This window comes from Hyperoodon ampullatus, assembly GCF_949752795.1.
Source record: "Hyperoodon ampullatus genome assembly, chromosome: 5".
NCBI lineage: Eukaryota > Metazoa > Chordata > Mammalia > Artiodactyla > Ziphiidae > Hyperoodon > Hyperoodon ampullatus.
Genome location: NC_136918.1, coordinates 10,942,539 through 10,957,020, shown reverse-complemented (window position 1 = coordinate 10,957,020; position 14,482 = coordinate 10,942,539).

Here is a 14,482-nt window from a genome sequence, read left to right as displayed (position 1 = left end):
ATAACTGAATGACTTCACTGTATAACTGAAACTAACACAACATTGTAAATCAACTATACTTTGATTAAAGAAAAAAAAAGAGTATAAGTAGGCTCTAGGAAGGTAAGTACTCTTGCATGATAAGATAGAGGACAAAATTGGCTATAAAGGAAGAATAGATTGAGAGAAACTAAGAGGATATCAGATGTCCCAGACCAAAGGGCCACCCTGAGCAAAGGGGAAGGTCCCTAAAGATTTGTCTTTTGTTTGTGAAACAATGAAGAGCCAATCAGGAAAATCTTGATTTGTTAGAATTTTTTAGAAACTTGATCCATTTGGAAAGCAATATTTTTAAGTTCAGACATAAGATATATTATAAGATAATACACATTTCATTCATAAGGCTAAGTTTTATCATGTCAAATGCTGCTTAAGTAAAAAATAATCTAAAGACAAGGAATAAAATGAGGAAACTCGAGCTGGGACTGATGGGAATAGAGGTGGAGAAAACATGCTATGGGCCTAAGCATTGAAACCCGTTATTGTTGTTGCTGCTTTTGGGAATCCATCGTGGACGCAACCATGAGCTGAACAGTCTCATGTTCTTCCAGCGGAGCCAGCCATTACAACATGTTTTTAAAAAACAATCTATTATTGTATCCCTTACAAATCTGTGCTTGAGATCAATTTTTTTTTTTTTTTTTTTTGCGGTACGCGGGCCTCTCACTGTTGTGGCCTCTCCCATTGCGGAGCACAGGTTCCGGACGTGCAGGCTCAGCAGCCATGGCACACGGGCCCAGACACTCCGTGGCATGTGGGATCTTCCCGGACCGGGTCACGAACCTGTCTCCCCTGCATCGGCAGACGGACTCTCAACCACTGCGTCACCAGGGAAGCCCTGTGCTTGAGATCAGATATTTCCAAGGTAACTGACCTCCTCTGTGCCAGATGGTCAGTCTATGTCTATGCTGGCATCACACTATGGTTCTTTACCTTTGGCATCACACACCACCATGAGCTTCCTTTGGTAGAGCAGAGCATGTATAAATTTTTAGTGCCAGAGGTGACGGTGTTACCACATCCTTATTTTCACTAATATTTATGGTAACTGTACATAACTGAAGGATTAATGTTTAATGTTATAAAATCATCTGCTACTTTTCTAAGACCCTTTGTTTTTTATAAACTAGATATTAAAACACTTTTTTATATCACTTAGAAATGGTTCTTGATCCAACATGAAACAAATTAACTTAAAAATAGGTTATAGTTCTTAGCCCAAAAGCTACTTCTCTCTTTTTCCCAGAGGATTTATATTTAGCAAACTACTTTTCTTCTTGTCAGTGTGTGATAATATGCTACAAGGAGACACATTAACTAAAACTGTCAAAACTAAGCTACTGATGGCACATTTGTGTGACAGGGCAAATCTAGGTTGATGTACTGTGATGACAAAAGCAACCCAGTCAAAGGGCCATGGGGCAGCTATTCTAATACCCAAAGTTTGGCATCTTACAGAAGAACAAGGCAATCCATACATGCCAAGATGAATACATGATTTAAAGGGAGATTACGTTACGGTCTTACATTTCAATTTTTCACATGTATTTCCTTAAAGGATATCTTATAATAATAAATAAGGTAAGAAATGGTGGAGCAGTGAGAGGTGAGCAGAGCAGAATTCCACAGTCAAACAAGTGGAAAGGCTAGATTTTAAATTCAGTGCAAAGGCATTTGCTTTTCAATCATTTCACACAGTCTTCCAAGGGCTTCTCTCCCACTGCAGCCACAGAGAGCAGAAGGGAAATCAGTTCATGTACAAGCGAGCTCCAGGAGTTCCCTATTTAGTTCTTATCATTTATTTTGTTTTGGACACTGTGGTGAAACAACAAGCATCATCTTATCTACTGGAAATCAGTGTCACTTTCCCCCCTTTTTAGCACCATCAATTGTGCTTCTGCCTTTGATCTTCTCTCTTAATATTCTTCAGCAGGAGACTTCAGGGAAATTGATTACTAAAATGTTTGAAGGCAGATATGAAGAATTACCAGCTCTTACGGAGAATTCATGTGGTGACATATTTACGATGCACCCTTATGGAGAAGAAACTTCTATCCAGCCAGGCAGAGATTGGAACAAGATGAAAACATAACCTCATAACAACGTCCTGTGAGGCCCACTGTTCTCCTGCTAGCTGGACCGTTCCCTTCTCCTGTGGAGGAAGAAAACAACTGGGGGGTAGGGACACTTCTGGACTCCTGTCGAGGACCTGACTACAATGGACCAGGGAAGTGGGCTCTGCCCACTGTCAAGTGTGCTCTCAGTGTCCCTAGGCTGTATGGGCATCTCCCACCCACGATTCTTCACCTCAAAGACTCTCCAGGCATAAATAAAAAAAATATTCCACCCACAATCTATTATTCACAGGCCCGGGCCTTCTCCAAGTTTATCAATAGAGGCACCAGATGCTCACTTAATCCCCTTATCGCTGAGCTCTTCCATAGACAGTAAAGGGGCTGAAGAGCAAATAACATTAAGTCACATCATCACAGCAATGACAACCAACAGTTAGACTTCCAGCCACTCAACTACTGGAAACAGCCTCATACACGTATTAAACAAGAAGAGATCTCTAGGGCTTCCCTGGTGGCGCAGTGGTTGAGAGTCCGCCTGCCGATGCCGGGGACACAGGTTCGTGCCCCGGTCCGGGACGGTCCCACATGCCGTGCAGCGGCTGGGCCCGTGAGCCATGGCCGCTGAACCTGTGCGTCCGGAGCCTGTGCTCCGTGGTGGGAGAGGCCACAACAGTGCGAGGCCCGCGTACTGCAAAAAAAAAAAAAAAAAAAAAAAATCTCCAAATGACAAGGAAAGACATTCCCCTTCTATTTGGGAGGGGCAGGGGAGCTTCAATAAACATTCCTTTGACCAGAAGCTTTTATTTTTAACTTTTTATTTTATATTGGCGTATAGGTGATTAACAATAGTGCTGTGTTAGTTTCAGGTGTTCAGCAAAGTGATTCAGTTATACATATACATGGATCTATTCTTTTTCAAATTCTTTTCCCATTTAGGTTATTACATAATACTGAGCAGAGTTCTCTGTGCTATACAGTAGGTCCTTGTTGGTTATCCATTTTAAATATAGCACTGTGTACATGTCAATCCCAAACTTCCCAACTATCCCTCCCCCCACCTTTCCCCCTCGGTAACCATAAATTCATTCTCTAAGTCTGTGAGTCTGTTTCTGTTCTGTAAATAAGTTCTTTTGTATCACTTTTTATAGATTCCGCATATAAGCGATACCATAAGATATTCGTTGGTCAGAAGCTATTGATTTAGTATTGTACATAAAATTAAGGTTATTGGTTTAATATGTTAGATTATATTTACTCTGAGCATCCCCACTCTACCTTAACAAACAGGGGAGCACACAGGAAAAATGGCAAAGGTTGATTGAAGCAAAACCAACTGAAATAGGAAGAAACAGCTGAGATGCAGAGAGGAAAGAGGATAAACACCCCAGCTTGCTTACTAGAGAGAGTGTAAGGTCCGAACCAGACTTTCTGGGTTCAAATCTGGCTTGGCTACTGACTGCTTGGTGGATTGAACAAGGCTCTTAACTTCTCTGTGCCTCAGTTTACCCAGCTATAAATTGGGGATAACAGTGATACATGCCTCCATGGGTTGTTTTGAATGAGTTTAAATGAGTTAGTTCCTCAGTGCACAGTACTGTATTTGACGCAGAGTAAGCCCTCAGAGTCTGTAACTGTTAGTTGTTAGTGAAGGTGGTATTAGGAAAGCATAGCAGTTAGAAGTATTTGAAAGGCTCTTACACATCAGGATAGACCCAGAGGGGATCACTCTGTTGTAGTCTTTTTTTCTTTTAATTAATTTATTTATTTATGGCTGTGTTGGGCCTTCGTTGCTGCACGTGGGCTTCCTCTAGTTGCAGCGAGCGGGGGCGACTCTTCATTGTGGTGCATGGGCTTCTCATTGTGGTGGCTTCTCTTGTTGCAGAGCATGGGCTCTAGGCATGTGGGCTTCAGTAGTTGTGACGTGCGGGCTCAGTAGTTGCGGCGCATGGGCTTAGTTGCTCTGTGGCATGTGGGATCTTTCCAGACCAGGGCTTGACCCCATGTCCCCTGCATTGGCAGGTGGATTCTTAACCACTGTGCCACCAGGGAAGTCCTGTTGTAGTCTTTTTTTAATAGACTTAAAAAAAAAGAAAAAAAGTATCAAATTGCACATTGTGTTTTGTAATCTTTTGTAATCTGCTTTTTTCACTTCATGTTTAGTGAACACTTTCCTGTGAAATTAAATATACAATTCATCCCATGGCCATATCTTTTAGTTGCCAGTGCCTTATTATCACACACATAAGTTGTTTTCAATTTTTTTTTAATAATAATAGATGTAGTGAGAAGAAACTATCCATACATAAAACAGACAAAACACACTAACCATCACTATTTCCATATACTAGTGGAGATGGCTCTTTGCTTAGGAAAATATCTAGAAAAGCCTCTTTGGGCATGAAGAATACCAATCCATTCATGGTCTAAAGGAAGAGGAAATTACAAAAAGGATGGTGAGCTGCCCAGCATAGTAGAGGGAAGAAAATTGTGTTTTGCCCCCGGGTTTCCTGAGGAGAATAGGTGAGGTTTGGAGACACAGAGGCTCCTCGGGGAGGAGAGGCTCCATGGTTAGAAGGGCATGACATGGGCTGGGGCTCCATGGAGGACACATCAGCAAAAAATTTCCCAACGTGCGAGATAATTTTCCAGTCATGGTGAAATTTGACATCAATGTCAAAGCTGTTTCGGGTACTATGATCTACCCACCACTGGTTATCCCTAGACCTCATTGCCTCCGACAAGACATTTATAACAACAATAACATAGGGGATTAGAGGAGGATATACGTGTAATGTGGAGAAAAAGCAGGGCACCAGGAAAAGCCAACATTGTTTCTAGCAGTGAGATTTTTAGGGGTGTTACTAAACCATGCTATGCATCAGTTAATCTGAAAATGGTGATGATGTCACATTTCATAGAGTTGCAATGTAAACTTAAAATGCTTAGAAGATGACTGGTAATAGTGTAAGTGCTCAATAAAGGTTAACGATAAAAGTCTACTCCAGGGCTTCCCTGGCGGCACAGTGGTTGAGAGTCCACCTGCTGATGCAGGGGACACGTGTTCGTGCCCCGGTCCGGGAAGATCCCACATGCCGCGGAGCGGCTGGGCCCGTGAGCCATGGCCGCTGAGCCTGCGTGTCCGGAGCCTGTGCTCCGCAACGGGAGAGGCCACAACAGTGAGAGGCCCGCGTACCACAAAAAAAAAAAAAAAAAAGTCTACTCCAATGAATATCCTTGTGCACATCCATGATTGAATGTAGTACCCTACAAAGCCACCAAAGGAACTTCTAATCAAAATAAAATTAGGTTTTTGTTGTTCTGCAAGGTAGACACTGGGATACATCAAGAATTCAAGCTAACATCCGAAGTCCAGAACAGATATGTAATTAAGTAAATATAGTATAGGCCTACCTCATTTTATTGTTCTTTGCTTTCTTGTGCTTCTCAGATATCATGGTTTTTACAAATTGAAGGTCTGGGACAACTCTGTCTCTAGCAATCTATTGGCGCCATTTTTCCAACAGCATTTGCTCACTTGTATCTCTGTGTCACATTTTTGTAATTCTTACAATATTTCAAACTTTATTTTTATATTTCTTATGGTGATCTAGGATCAGTAATCTTTGATGTTACTATTGTAATTGTTTTGGGGCACCATGAACCGTGCCCATATAAGAGTGAATTTAATTAATAAATGAGTGTGTCCTGACTGCTCCATCAACTGTCCGTACCCCCATCTCTCTCCTTCTTCTTGGCCTTCTTTATTCCCTGAGACATAATAATATTGAAATTAGGCCAATCAATAATGCTACAATGGCCTCTAAGTGTACAAGTGAAAGGAAGAGCTGCATACCTCTCACTTTAAATCAAAAGCTAGAAATGATTAAGCTTAGTGAGGAAGGCACGTCAAAAGCCAAGATAGGCTGAAAGCCAGGCTCCTTACACCAAACAGTCAGCTACGTTGTGAATGCAAAGGAAAAATACTTGAAGGAAATTAGAAGCACTACTCCAGTGAACACCTGAGTTATAAGAAGGTGAAACAGACATTGCTGATATGTGGAAAGTTTTAGTGGTCTGGATAGAAGGTCAAACCAGTCACAACATTTCCTTAAGCCAAAGCCTAATTCAGAGCAAGACCCAAACTCTCTTCAATTCTGTTAAGTCTGAGAGAGATAAGGAAGCTGCAGAAAAAAAGTTTAAAGGTAGCAGAGGTTGGTTCATGAGGTTTAAGGAAAGAAGCCATTTCCATAATATAAAAGTACAAGGTGAAGCAGCAAGTGCTGATGTAAAAGCTGCAGCAAGTTATCCAGAAGATCTACCTAAAATCATTCATGAAGGTGGCTACACTAAACAGCAGATTTTCAATGTAGATAAAACAGCCTTATATAGAAATAAGATGCCATCTAGGACTTCCATAGCTAGAGAGGAGAAGTCAATGCCTGTCTTCAAAGCTTCGAAGGACTGAATGACTCCTTTGTTAGGGGCTAATGTCATTGGTGACTTAAAGTTGAAGCCAGTGTTCATTTACCATTCCAAAAATCCTAGTGCCCTTCAGAATTATGTTCAATCTACTCTGTCTGTGCTCTATAAATGGAACAACAAAGCCTGGATGACAGTAAATCCATCTGCAACATGGCTTACTGAATATTTTAAGCCTCCTGTTGCTATGTGCTGTTCAGAAAAAAAAAAGATTCCTTTCAAAACAGTACTGTTCATTGACAATGCACCCAGTCACCTAAGAGCTCTGATGGAGATGTACAATCAGATTAATGTTGCTTTCATGCCTGCTAACACAACATCCAACCTGCAGCTCATGGAACAAGGAGTAATTTTGACTTCCAGGTCTTATTATTGAAGAAGTATATTGTTTTTTATGTTTTTTCAAATTTATTTTTATTGAAGTATAGTTGATTAACAAGTTGTATATATATATATATATATATTTCTGCTTTATAACAAATTTAATCAGTTATACATATACATATGTTCCCATATCCCCTCCCTTTTGCGTCTCCCTCCCACCCTCCCTATCCCACCCCTCCAGGCGGTCACAAAGCACCGAGCTGATCTCCCTGTGCTATGCGGCTGCTTCCCACTAGCTATCTACCTTACATTTGGTACTGTATATATGTCCATGCCTCTCTTTCGCTTTGTCACAGCTTACCCTTCCCCCTTCCCATATCCTCAAGACCATTCTCAAGTAGGTCTGTGTCTTTATTCCTGTTTTACTCCTAGGTTCTTCATGACTTTTTTTTTTCTTCTTAAATTCCATATACATGTGTTAGCATATGGTATTTGTCTTTCTCTTTCTGACTTATTTCACTCTGTATGACAGACTCTAGGTTTATCCACCTCATTACAAATAGCTCAATTTCGTTTCTTTTTATGGCGGAGTAATATTCCATTGTATATATGTGCCACATCTTCTTTATCCATTCATCCAATGATAGACACTTACGTTGTTTCCATCTCTGGGCTATTGTAAATAGGGCTGCTATGAACATTTTGGTACATGACTCTTTTTGAATTATGGTTTTCTCAGGGTATATGCCTAGTAGTGGGATTGCTGGGTCATATGGTAGTTCTATTTGTAGTTTTTTAAGGAACCTCCATACTGTTCTCCATAGTGGCTGTACCAATTCACATTCCCACCAGCACTGCAAGAGTGTTCCCTTTTTTGCACACCCTCTCCAGCATTTATTGTTTATAGATTTTTTGATGATGGCCATTCTGACTGGTGTGAGATGATATCTCATTGTAGTTTTGATTTGCATTTCTCTAATGATTAAAGATGTTGAGCATTCTTTCATGTGTTTGTTGGCAGTCTGTATATCTTCTGTGGAGAAATGTCTATTTAGGTCTTCTGCTCATTTTTGGATTGGGTTGTTTGTTTTTTTGTTATTGAGCTGCATGAGCTGCTTATAAATTTTGGAGATTAATCCTTTGTCAGTTGCTTCATTTGCAAATATTTTCTCCCATTCTGAGGGTTGTCTTTTGGTCCTGTTTATGGTTTCCTTTGTTGTGCAAAAGCTTTTAAGTTTCATTAGGTCCCATGTGTTTATTTTTGTCTTTATTTCCATTTCTCTAGGAGGTGGGTCAAAAAGGATCTTGCTGTGATTTATGTCATAGAGTGTTCTGCCTATGTTTTCCTCTAAGAGTTTGATAGTGTCTGGCCTTACATTTAGGTCTTTAATCCATTTTGAGCTTATTTTTGTGTATGGTGTTAGGGAGTGATCTAATCTCATACTTTTACATGTCCCTGTCCAGTTTTCCCAGCACCACTTATTGAAGAGACTGTCCTTTCTCCACTGTACATTCCTGCCTCCTTTATCAAAGATAAGGTGACCATATGTCCGTGGGTTTATCTCTGGGCTTTCTATCCTGTTCCATTGATCTATCTTTCTGTTTTTGTGCCAGTACCACACTGTCTTGATTCCTGTAGCTTTGTGGTATAGTCTGAAGTCAGGGAGCCTGATTCCTCCAGCTCCATTTTTCGTTCTCAAGATTGCTTTGGCTATTCGGGGTCTTTTGTGTTTCCATACAAATTGTGAAATTTTTTGCTCTAGTTCTGTGAAAAATGCCAGTGGTAGTTTGATAGGGATTGCATTGAATCTGTAGATTGCTTTGGGTAGTAGAGTCATTTTCACAATGTTGATTCTTCCAATCCAAGAACATGGTGCATCTCTCCATCTATTTGTATCGTCTTTAATTTCTTTCATCAGTGTCTTATAATTTTCTGCATACAGGTCTTTTGTCTCCTTAGGTAGGTTTATTCCTAGATATTTTATTCTTTTTGTTGCAGTGGTAAATGGGAGTGTTTCCTTGATTTCACTTTCAGATTTTTCATCATTAGTATATAGGAATGCCAGAGATTTCTGTGCATTAATTTTATATCCTGCTACTTTACCAAATTCATTGATTAGCTCTAGTAGTTTTCTGGTAGCATCTTTAGGATTCTCTATGTATAGTATCATGTCATCTGCAAACAGTGACAGCTTTACTGAAGAAGTATATTGTTAAAGGCTCTCGCTGCCATAGATAGTGATCCTTTTGATGGGTCTGAGCAAAGTCAGTTGCAAACCTTCTGGAAAGGATTCACTCTTCTAGATGTCATTAAGAACATTTGTGATTCATGGGAAGAGGCCAAAATATCAATATTAACAGGAGTTTGGAAAAAGTTGAGTCCAACCCTCATGGATGACTTTGATGGGTTCAGGACTTCAGTTGAGGAAGCAACTGCAGATGTGGCAGAAACAGCAAGAGAACTAGAATTAGAAGTGGAGCCTAAAGATGTGACTGAATTGTTACAATCTCATGGTAAACCTTTGAAGGATGAGGAATTGCTTCTTACGGATAAGCAAAGAAGGTGGTTTCTTGAGGTGGAATCTACTCCTAGTGAATAGGCTGAGAAGATTGCTGAAATGACAAGGGATTTAGAATATTACATAAACTTAGTTGACAAAGCAAGGTGTAAATGGATTGACTCCAGTTTTTATTAAAACTTTTTATTGGAGTATAGTTGATTTACTATGTTGTGTTAGTTTCAGATGTACAACAAAGTGAATCAGTTTTACATATACATATATCAATTCTTTTTTAGTTTCTTTTCCCATATAGGTTATTACGGAATATTGAGTAGAGTTCCCTGTGCTATACAGTAGGTCCCTATTACTTAGTTATTTTATATATAGTAGTGTGTATATGTTAATCCCAATCTCCTAATTTATGCCTCCCCCCACATTTCACCTTTGGTAACTGTAAGTTTGTTTTCTATGTCTGTGACTCTACTTCTGTTTTGTAAACAAGTTCATTTGAACTATTTTTTTAGATTCCACATATAAGTGATATCATATGGTATTTGTCTTTCTCTGTCCGATTACTTCACTTAGTATGATAATCTCTAGAGCCACCCATGTTGCTACAAATGGCATTATTTCATTCTTTTTTATGGCTGAGTAATATTCCATTGTACATATGTACCACATCTTCTTTCTTTTTTTTAAATTTTTACTGAGTATAGTTGACTTAAAATGTTGTGTTAGTTTCAAGTGTATAGCAAAGTGAATCAGTTATACATTTTATATATCCATTTTTTTTCAGATTCTTTTCCATATAGGTTACTACAGAAAATTGAGTAGAGTTCCCTGTGCTATACAGTAGGTCCCTATTAGTTAGTTATTTTATATATAGCAGTGTGTATATGTTAATCCCAATATCTTAATTTATCACTTACCCCCATGTTTCTCCTTGGGTAACCATAAGTTTGAGTTCAAGATCTGTGAGTCTGTTTTGTAAATAACTTCATTTGTATCATATTTTTTACTAGATTTCACATATAAGTGATATCATATGATATTTGTCTTTGTCTGACTTGCTTCACTTAGTATGATAATCTCTAGGTCCATCCATGTTGCTGCAAATGGCATTATTTCATTCTTTTTTATGGCTGAGTAATATTCCATTGTATATATGTACCACATCTTCTTTATCCATTCCTCTGTTGATGGACATTCAGGTTGCTTCCATGTCCTGGCTATTGTAAACAGGGCTGCAATGAACATTGGGGTGCATATATCATTTTGAATTATGGTTTTCTCCAGATATATGTCCAGGAGTGGGATTGCAGGATCATATGGTAGCTCTATTTTTAGTTTTTTAAGGAACCTCCATACTGTTCTCCATAGTGGCTGTACCAACTTACATTCCCACCAACAGTAGGATTCCCTTTTCACCACACCCTGTCCAGCATTTATGATGATGGCCATTCTGACTGATGTGAGGTCATATCTCATTGTAGTTTTGATTTACATTTCTCTAATAATTAGTGATGTTGAGCATCTTTACATGTACTTTTTGGCCATCTGTGTGTCTTCTTTAGATCTTCTTTAGATGTCTACTTAGATCTTCCACCTTTTTTTTTTTTTTTTTTGATTGGGTTGTTTGTTTTTTTGACATTGAGTTGCATGAGCTGTTCATATATTTTGGAGATTAATCCCTTGCTGGTTGCTTCATTTGCAAATATTTTCTCCCATTCTGTGGGCTGTCTCTTTGTTTTGGTTATGGTTTCCTTTGCTGTGAAAAAAGCTTTTAAGTTTAATTAGGTGCCATTTGTTTACTTTTGTTTTTATTTTCATTACTCTAGGGGGTGGATCAAAAAAAAATCTTACTGAGATTTATGTCAGGGAGTGTTCTGCCTATGTTTTCCTGTAAGAGTTTTATAGTATCTGGTCTTATATTTAGGTCTTTAATCCAGTTTGAGTTTATTTTTGTATATGGTATTAGGGAGTGTTCTAATTTCATTCTTTTTCATGTAGCTGTCCAGTTTTCCCAGCATCACTTATTGAAGAGACTGTCTTTTCTCCATTGCATACTTTTGCCTCCTTTGTCATAGATTAGTTGACCATAGGTGTGTGGGTTTATCTCTGTACTTTCTATTCTGTTCCATTGATCTATATTTCTGTTTTTGTGTCAGTTGCCTACTGTTTTGATGACTGTAGCTTTGTAGTAAAGTCTGAAGTCAGGGAGCCTGATTCCTCCAGCTCCACTTTTCTTTCTCAAGATTGCTTTGGCTATTCAGGGTCTTTTGTGTTTCCCAACAAATTTTAAGATTTTTTTTTGATCTAGTTCTGTGAAAAATGCCATTGGTAATTTGATAGGAATTGCACTGAATCTGTAGATTGCTTTGGGTAGTATAGTCAGGATTGACTATAGTATTGAAAGAAGTTCTCCTGTGGTTAAAATGCTATCAACAGCACTGCATGCTACAGAGAAATTATTCATGAAAGGGAGAGTCATTCAATGCAGCAATCTTCACTGTTACCTCGTTTTAAGAAATCACCACAGCCACCCCACCCTTCAGCAACCAGCAGCCTGATCAGTCAGCAGCATCAGCAATGAGGCAAGACCCTCCACCAGCAGAAAGATTACAAGTTCCCGAAGGCTAAGATGATAGTTAGCATATTTTAGCAATAAAGTATTTTTTTAATTAAGGTATTTTTTTTAGACATATGCTATTGCACACTTAATAGACTACAGAATAGTGTAAACATATCTTTTATATGCACTGGGAAACCAAAAAAATTCATGTGACTAGGTTTATTGCAGTGGTCTGGCACCAAACCTGAAATATCTCTGAGGTTTGCTTGTGTATGATCTTTCCAAATTCCTTTCTCTAAAGAATTATCCATGCAAGATAAACATTGTGGAAATAAAGAATCAACTCCTACCAAAGACTATTCACATTCTACACACTTTGTATCTGTACCCCTTGGATACACAGGTTATTTTTGCAGTGAAGCAAAAATTACACAAAAGGAGACTCCTGGAATTTCTAGATCTATATCTGATTTTAATTGTCTTTAAAATGGGGTTTTTACTAATAAGTATTAAGGACAATGTTTAATTATATAAAACATATTTAATTTAATAAGGCAGAGAAGTAGGGTACCCTTTTAAAGAGAGTTTGTTCAAAAGCAAATACATATATGCTTTGCAGAATAAATTTCACTTATTTGGGAATTTGGTTATCTAGAATAAGTCATCCTCTAAAAGTGCCAGCTAACATAACTTCTGGTTTACTACTCCTCTGAGATTTCTGCATTTCACTCTATTAAACATGAAACAAGAACTTGTGAAAAGATTTTTTCAGCCATTTATTCTTTCACCGGCTACAAGTATTCATTTATTCACTCATCATGGGCCAACAGATATTTATTGTGAAGCTGCTATGTGCCAGAGACTGGGCAATAGGTAGGGATATATTCTGATTTCAGAGTATTTTGTTTAACTGAACATGAGGTTACAAATATATGCTGCCATCCTTTGGTTATACAGAGTGTGTCCCTTTTTGCTTGCCAGCTGTCATGAAGGAGGGCTTGGGAAGATTTCCATATTGTATCCTATAGAGTAAGAAAAAGGCTACACTGGAGACACGTACAGGCCAAGCCTGGGATTACGAGAGAAGGCAGAGGCCCCATCCTTTTGTCATCCAGCAGATGGGTGTGCCTGGACACACCACGGCTGAAGTTTTCAGGGGAGGGTCCATGCCACTATGTTGATCTCCCTTCTTCTCAGGCAGTCATGAAAACAACCGTGTGTGTGTGTGTGTGTGTGTGTGTTTGAAAGAGAGAAAGAGGATGTGGGTAGGGGAGAAAAGAGAAAGTCTGGCAGAAGTGAGAGTGTGGTAGTAATCAGAATACTGGGGAACCAGGCACACCAAGTACAGTTTTAGAGGTCTCTGTGGTCATCTGGGAAAGCCAATAATCCAGCTCTTGGAGTTCATGGGAAGTTTGGTTCAAGCACAGCTCCTCCTGCCAGAGCCCCTTTTGCCCTCAGTCCTGTGGGATGCTGAGCTTGGGTGCAGTACCTTCCACGGAGAGAAGGAGTAGTCTCCTCTCCCATCTGGTTCTTTTTTCAAGGAAACAAGAAACTACCAGATTAATTTGCAGACAATTTGAGGGTCTCTTGTATGCCACAGTTTATGCTAGGTATCAAGAATATAAGAGTAAATAAATTGGATAAAAGTGCCAGCTGTCATGTAACTTGCAGTCTAGTGGGAGACACAGGCTAGCACAATTAAGGCTACCATATTAAGTATTATCTGAGCATAATATCAGTTTTGTCCAAGATGTACAAGAGATAATTTTACATTCATTTTAATGTGTAATAGAAAAAAATATATCAAGTGCATCAAATTTTGGCAAATATTTCTTGAGATAAGGGCAAAGAAGCAATAAGTTAAAAAATGGGAAGGGGGAGAGTTACTTGTTAAAGCATGGTAAGTAAATAGTAATACCGATAGAACCCAGACACAACACTAAAATTGCTCATATGGTGTGTGAATAACTAAAGTTTAGGAAACACCACTTTCAGCCACTGAAACCTCTCATCAAAATCCTGTGAGGTAGTCACTCATATATATTACTGTCAGAAATTAGACTCAGAGAAATCTAGAACATTATCCAGCCCCTCAGGACCTGAAGGACGGACTGCTTGGCTCTGCAGCCCATATTCCCTCCATGGTCTTTCCCTAACATCAGGAAGGCCAATGATCATCAAAAATTCGAATTCTTGTAGGATTTTCCCAAATGCTAACCCTACATAATCAACTGTCTCTCCTGCAGAGCAATCTGGAGCCACCATGCTGTGCATCATGAAAGGAGTTGCAACTTGCCTTTTCCCTCCAGGAATCAATAACTCAATGGTAGTAGCATTTACTCTGCCTGTGCTTCTTCAGCCCAGAAACCTGAAGGCAGTTACCTCAAAATTCAAGAAAATGTCTGCTGATAATAGGTAGCCCCACGGGGAGGTTTCCTACCATAGGAAAAATCAAAGAGAAGAGGAACTAAAGATGGACTGAGAGAAAACTG